At 45.6% G+C, this 7,727-nt stretch overlaps 1 protein-coding gene across 1 annotated transcript in view; it reads left to right on the top strand.

The window, feature by feature from the left end:
* KLF7 (KLF transcription factor 7) overlaps positions 1 to 7,727 on the top strand; it is a 97,297-nt gene that overhangs the window by 1,315 nt on the left and 88,255 nt on the right. The gene's annotated exons all lie outside the window — the stretch shown is intronic.

Here is a 7,727-nt window from a genome sequence, read left to right as displayed (position 1 = left end):
TCGCTTCCATTAAAAAAGAAAGCTTGTTTTCGCTTAGAACAATGACAGTTCAAGCACATGCAGAAGAGAGTTTAGACAGCGAAGGGGTTTAGAAATACGGCCAGAGATGGAAATTGGGTAATGAGGTTAAACCAAACTGATTGACAATACGGTGGAGAGGTGGGGAATCCAGAGAGAGATAGCGGACTGGGTGTGAAATCTCTGATTAGCCTAAATATGTACAAAGATGGGAAGAGGAAATGACTAGAAACCAAATGTATCAGCTGGGATCCTTCGATACAGCTGGAAGGGGTTTTTTCATTAGGGCAAAATATGACCTAAAGTCGTGCTGCTATGAGTTGCCCTGCTGGGTTTGGTTACAAGTCTAAGATTATTTAGCCATTGTACAAACTACTGTGTCTTCATTTGGGGAGGGGGGAAGCCTGGCCTGTGTAGTTTAGGAGATAGGTGTAGATGAAGAAGCATGTGGCCGCAAATGTAACTTGCATACTGCACTCCCCCCCTACCCCATGACAGCTGTAGGGAGAGTGAGATAATGAGGTGCCAGATTTTATCTTCCTGTTATCCAAATGATATTGATTAGCATGATTCTACAATGTACTTTTAAAGGTGTGTTTTTTGTGTGTTTAAGGACACTGCACACGTGCTCTAGCTGTCTGCATCTATTGTTGGATATTATTGCCGCGGAATTGTTAACCACTTTGATAGTTGACCGGCATTATTTGTAGAGGGATCTCAGCCTTGAGTTCCTGCTTTCTTTCGGGAAAGGTTTTCTGGCAAAATACAGCGCTGGCAGGCAATGGGGGACAGTTCAGGTCTGCTTTATTCTTAAAGGAAGAGCAGCCTTTTGTTTGCCTGCTTGCTAGGCATAGTCATTGATGAGTCACATCTGGTTTTCTCCATGTTTCTCCTTTAAGGGACTGATTCAGTTGGAGAGGCGAATAATGCCCCACTTAACAGTTCTTCCAGTTTGCTTCCAACAGCAGTGCCCTTGCTGTTGAATCAGTTGCATATTAATAACAGTCTAGACAGTTCAATGCGAGATAATCTGTTGACATAGCCAGCATGCCTCAGGCAGATAATGTATGCTACACTTTGTGAGGTTGTCCTCGCGCACTGAAAGGAAGCTGACTCTTTTCTGCCACACGACTGCCAAATGCTACATTTAAAGGAGCAAGGCTTGTTCTTTGTATTTTAAGAACTCAGGTGTTTGGCCTACATCCTTTAGTCCATCTTTGTTTCATAATCACACGAACCTTTCAATCAAACCATTTTTGTTTCTTACACAAGCTCATCGCGCTGTATAGTATTCTTTTGAGTTTTCCAAGTGCCCCATGTACATTATCTCATTAAACGTCACGGAAAGAAAAAGGAAAAAGAACCCGAGAGGCAGGGCCAGTGTGTCTTGGGAGGGAGGCAAGTTAGAGAATCGTGGCTCCTCTAAAGCCTCAGTAAAGCTGAAGTGAGATTCGAATTTGGGACACTGCATTTCATTCCATTGAACATGTAGTCCCAGGCACGTCTACTTAGAAGTAAGTTGCATTGAATTCAGTGAGGTGTTCTCCCAGGTAAGTGGGTACTGGATTGCAGCCAAAGGCACTAAAAATAAAAAAATAGGATGGGTACAGGGTAAATGGAGCAGTGATTCAGCTGCACAGAAATAATTTGTAGACATTGGTGCCATGGTGGCAGGATTTGGAGGACGGGGTGGCAGATGTCCAGTGGCCCTTTCAGCAGCCTGAGCAGGGGACACCCCTCTCCACTGCAGCAGGTCAGGCTTCTTATCACATTTTGTAGTAAGTGAGCATTATCATCTAAAGAAGAGGGAGACATGAGACAAGCATGTCCACAGCCTGAGATCACCAAGTGGACCCATTCTTGTCTAGGCACATGCTTTGCTTTCTCACTTTCCCCCAGGCACCACGATTTCCAGACATGTGTCCACAAAAATCACGACAAACAAGTTTCTAAGATTTTTTTAACAGAGCAGGGCTATCGGCCATCAGCGACTCACTGCAAATTATGGACTCTTAGCTAACATCTCTTAGTAGGGTGACTTGTATGAATCTGTTCTTCTGTGGGGGGGGGGTGTGGAGAGCTTGAATGTTATTGTTCTGTATAATACCAGCAAAAGATAAATAAACAGTTTGAAAAAGATAATTATAGCTTTGTTTTTAAAGGGAGCACCGCCGTGGAATCCTCATGCGCTTATGAAAACTGGGTTTTAGGGGGTTGGAGTGCAGCAAAATTGCCACAGTTGCTTTCAGTTTTACTGAAATTTATTCTAGGACAAGCCTTATTCATTTTATATCTCTGTGCTTCTGGCCCACCCTTTCTCCCAGTGGGCTGCCCAGGGCAGCTAACAGTGCAGTAGAAAACCCCAACATTCAATAAAACTACCTTGGTGGGAGGTGGCAGAGGGGGCGAAGGAGAGAAGCAGGTGGGGGGTGGGTCTCTGCTTCCTTTTCCCTTCCTGCTGCCCTCAGCATGGCCAGATCTCAGCAGCATTTGAGGGTGGTCCTCCAGGGATTAGAATCACAGCATTCATCCTCTACCACTCTATTCAGAAGTGAGCCCTATGGACTCCCAGGTATATGGGTCTAGGATTGCAGTTCAAGTGATGTTTGCAATTGATTCCAGACATGGATTCCCAAAGCGCAACTCTTTCAAAAAAAATCCCCCACCATCCTTGGTTTGGTCCACTTCTTCCATCTTGGAGTTCCTAAATGGTGGAAGGTTACAGTTCTGTTATTGAAGGGCCGTGGTTGTACGAAGCTTCTTGCTAAAATGAAATCTTCAACCTTCAGCAGGTAATAGAACGAGGGAAGACTCTGGTTTGAACCTTAAGGTCTTAAAATCAAAAGAAACATGAAGTCCAATTACAGAGATGTTGTAAGGATTACTGAGAAAGTGTGCATGAAATTGCTTCTAGACTACCCAGGAAAAGCACTGTGTAAATACTAAAGGCACACACTTGGCAAAGGTGAGGTTGAGAACTTGCTTAAATCTCTCCCACTGAAATCCATGGGACTTCAAAATACTTACATCTGTGTAAGTTGCATTCAATAAAATATGCTTAGAGGTGCAGCTTTTGTGCCCCAGTAGACATTTGGTTGTGATTGACAGCTGTGGAGAACTGTATCTTTCTTCTGTCTCTCTGCTTGCCTGCCTACTGCTTTGCAGCAACTTTGTGAATACAGAACAGAAAAAGTTGCATGTAGTGTAGCTGTCAAGTGTCATAACCTAAAACCCCTATAGTACTGTGTCTGCAGCAATAACCCAAGACAGTTGCTAAATAATCGCTGGCTGTCACCCATCCTCCTTTCTGACACACACACACACACACACACACACACACACACACACACTGCCGTTCCCTGTAGCTGAAGGAAGAGGAAGTTCTTAGGTCTCTGCTTCTGAGAATGTGCAGTAGTTGCATGGAAAGTTACAATGAGGCAATTTCTGAATAACTTGTTAAATGTGGAGCAGGCAGACTCCTTTCGGTGGAAGAGAATTGATGTCCATTGCACGCTGGTTTTAAGCCAAATTACTTTGGCAGGGGCTGCTGGTGCATACCTGATAGCAAAAGGTGCGACATAGATTGGACTGATGGCTTTATTTCAGTAGGATTTGGCAGAGCAGAATTCCTTATGGAGCGGAATGAAAAATGTGAATTCTTAGCCCTTGCAGAGTGAGCAAGTTTGGGGGTTTTGTTGTCGGAAGGATCATTTCGGCCGTTTCCAAATGCTCAAGGAGCCAGAGTAAGAGATTAGAGTAGCCCCTCTGACTTTGGCTGGGAAGAGCTAAGTTTAAATAGAAGAGCTTTGCTGGTTCAGGTTGAAAGGCCCGTCCAGTCCAGCCTCCTGTTCTTACAGCAGCCTGGACAGAGACCTCTGGGAAGCCCACAATCTAGATTCTAGACCCAAGCCCAATAGTTCTCAAGTCTCTCCTCTTGGTTGCTCTGAGCAGGTCATATTGTCTCCTCGCCCCCCCCCCCCCCGCCACCTTAGTCTGTCTGTCCTCAGATCAGATTTGTTGAAAAGAGCCAGCATCTTTGTTCGTGCAGATGTTCCCAAGGCAGATTGTCAAAGTCTTGTGCAAGACTGAAGCATCTCATTGCAACAGAAACAGGAGTGGGACAAAGAGCAAATGGCTGTGTTGGACAGGATACTCGGCTCAAATGTTATCTCTTGAATGAAATTAAATATAGACTTCTAAGATCTTGAATGAACCTACGTAGAAGAATATTTCACGGACAGGAAACAGCTTGTTATCTGCCGCTATCCTGTGGCTGGGTGTTCTGTTGGGTTCAACACATGCCTTGATCATGCTTTTTAAAATTGGTTGGTGGGTTCAGAAAGTAAGCTTGGAATGTTTTATTATAAAAGAGTGTGTGTGTATGTGTGAACTTTTGGCTGGGGTGTGAGATTGTTGCCTGTGATGTGGAATAATATGTTGGGTGCAGCTTACAATTTGTTCATTTAAATTCCTTATTTGCTCCAACTCCTGGTCTCAGCGCAGATCTTTAATAGCTCCGTGATGTGGGTGAGACTCACAGCACAACACCGGAAAATTGGTTGCATTGGTTATATCATTGATCTGCTATCTGTTTAATGATCAGCTCATCTCCCACTAGCAAGCCCCTCGACTTTAATTTTAATGACACGTGTGTGTCCTATGTCTACAGACACTTATCGGTGTTTAGGATCCTTGCTCACAGAATCATAGGATTGGAAGGGACCCTGAAGGTCCTCTAGTCCAACCCCCTGCAATGCAAGAAACTCCATTAAATCAGCCATGGCAGATGGCCATTCAGCCTCTGCTTAAGAACCTCCAATGAAGGAGAATCCACCACCTTTTAAGGGAGTCCCTTCCCCTGTTTTACTGTCAGAAAGTCCTTCCTGATGTTTAGTTGGAACCTCATGCCTTGCGCGGGTGGCGCTGTGGGTTAAACCACAGAGCCTAGGACTTGTCGATCAGAAGGTCGGCGGTTCAAATCCCCGCAACGGGGTGAGCTCCCTTTGCTCGGTCCCTGCTCCTGCCAACCTAGCAGTTCGAAAGCATGTCAAAGTGCAAGTAGATAAATAGGTACCACTCCGGCGGGAAGGTAAACGGCGTTTCCGTGCGCTGCTCTGGTTCGCCAGAAGCGGCTTAGTCATGCTGGCCACATGACCTGGAAGCTGCACGCCGGCTCCCTCAGCCAATAAAGCGAGTTGAGTGCCACAACCCCAGAGTCGGCCATGACTGGACCTAATGGTCAGGGGTCCTTTACCTTTTACATGCCTTGCAACTTGAAGCCATTGGTTGGGGTTCTACCCTCCAGAGCAGGAGAAAACAAGCTTGCTCCATCTTCCATATGTCAGCCCTTTAGATACTTGAAGATGGCTATCATATCTCCTCTCGAGGATGTTTAAAACAATACCGTTCTTCCTGTTCTGCACTGTTATGTTTGGTATGTTCTGAAAGGGTGGGAAGAGGATCTCTTGTAATCATGGAATTTCACAAACACAAGAGATGGCTTTCGCCCAGCGCCATTCCTCCCCCCCCCCCACCTTTCAGGCATGCTAAGGATAACCAGATATAACCTGCATGCTACACATGGGAACGTACTGTTTCTCTGCTCCTTGACACTTTGGCGAGTGGCAGTTGGTCATGCTTACTCCAGTGGGCAGCAGGTCTAAGGTCCTTCTCTGTCCCTGCTACCTGAGAGCCTTTCCAGCTGGTGAGGCCAGGGATTGAACCTGGAACCCTTTCACATTCAAAGCCTGTGTTCTGTCACTGAGCCAGGTTCATACGATGGGGCGTCAATGCTCTGTGTCCCTCACCAGGCTGAGCAGGAACAGAATAAATCTTGCAAAACAATCCCAATATATGCCCATTTGCTGCCTGCATATTTTGCATAGGTTGTTGAATTCCAAATTCAGCTTCTCTTGCCACAGAATTTTGGCAGTACTGGTGTGCAACTGCAGGTTTATCTGTTTGTTTTCCTCCTGGGGTCAGAGGGTAAGTTTGACGCACAATTATGTGGTTTCAGTGGACACTTAGCAACAATTTTGCACCATGTGCAAATGGGCAGCTACATGCCTTGCATAATACAGGTGTTTGCGGTGTATCTTGCAACTTGCTGCAGCCATAGTTATGTGCATTATTCTGCATCTAGTGTACATGGCATGATGACTCGCAGTCAAGCACTGATCCCCTGTGAGATGTGCAAGTGGTCAAAAACAGAAAAATGTGGATACAATGTGCACATTATAGGTAACATCAGGATGTGCACAGGTGTGTAAGTGATAATTTCTGTAATGTGTGAAAAGATTCTCTGTGTTGAGAAGCACATTGGGCTGGCTTGAGGTGGCATGATCTTTCCTTGGGTCTCTTCAAAACCACTGGACCTCAAGCATGAGGAATGAGGTACAGTATGAATGGACCAAGCTAATTCCAGGTTGTTGCTGCTCTTAAGGCAGATGATTGTTCAGACATTGTGATGGAAGGCCCGCTAAGTAAAAAAATGTTTGTTGGAAGGGAGGAGAGACCCTTTGCATTGGCCAGACTTAGTTTTGATTTGTATGTGATAGGCCAGGAATGATTGGACCTTTGTCTCTTTCAGATCTTGCTGTACTACAGTCACCCTGGAGAGTATTCAGGAGTGATGAGGGATGCAGCCCAGTGGCTCCTGGAGGACCAAAGGTTCTCTAGCCCATGGATGGACCTTCATTTAGAGAACATTTTTTGTCTCCTCATTGTTTCTGTTTTTATGCACACACACTTCCCAAATAACTAGGTGTGTGTCAAGTTAGCCAAGCGCTGACTTCATTCACACGGCACGTGGTACTTTTGCAGAGCTCTCCCTGAGTTCAGTGAGGCTTGCTTGAGAAAACGTCATGCTGGATTGCGTTGGTGGTTTTTTTGTTTAAAATGGTCTGCTTGGTAGGTTCTCTGTGTTGACCAAAAACAACACAAGGATCATCCAATCTGTTGGGAATCAAGCCTTTATCAGGAGAAACTGGCCACTCTCCAGGCACCCGGCTTGATCTCCTGTTGACCTCCCTGTCTGCATTCCCCGGCAGGATACAGGCTAGGTCACGATAGGCGATCCTTCTCGGCGTGAGAAGAACACCCCCCCTCTTTCCTGCCCCCCCGGGCAGGGGAAAGAGATAGACAGAAACGTATTTACATGCCTTTATTTCTGTCTTTACAGCGTTACAGAAAACATGACTGCTTTCTTCAAACTCCAACAGCCAAGAGACAAAAACCTCCTGTACTTCCTGTACAGCTCATATTGCACTCTGAGCTAATTCCGGTGCCCTCTGCACTGTGAATTGACTGTCCCTCTGTTTCCCACGGAACAGCCCCAACATTCCCATTATGTTTTGCTTTCAAGCTAGCAGTAGCTCGCGGCTGCATTGCTTCAATATCGTAACACTATCTACACACACTGGGCCATATTAACACACTCTCTTTGGCAATACACACTCACTTAGGGGAAGAGAGAGAGAGAGGTCAAGAAAGAGCCTCTGTTCTACCTTACCGTCAGAAGGCTAACCTTGCCCTTTGAAACAAGAAATCTCAAAATATGCTTTTTCACGTGTCATACAGGCTGCAAGTTCTAAGCACACTTCCTTGAGCGCAGGCCTTATTGAGCACAGTGGGACTTGCTTCTGAGTTAAGGTGCAAAGGTTTTTTTCCCTGTCAGTCCTATTGGCTGTTTGGGAGTAGCAGTCATAATT

This window comes from Podarcis bocagei (genome assembly GCF_964188305.1).
Source record: "Podarcis bocagei genome assembly, chromosome: 1".
Classification (NCBI taxonomy): domain Eukaryota; kingdom Metazoa; phylum Chordata; class Lepidosauria; order Squamata; family Lacertidae; genus Podarcis; species Podarcis bocagei.
Note: the sequence above shows the minus strand (reverse complement) of the source record. Positions and strands in the feature narration are given on the sequence as shown.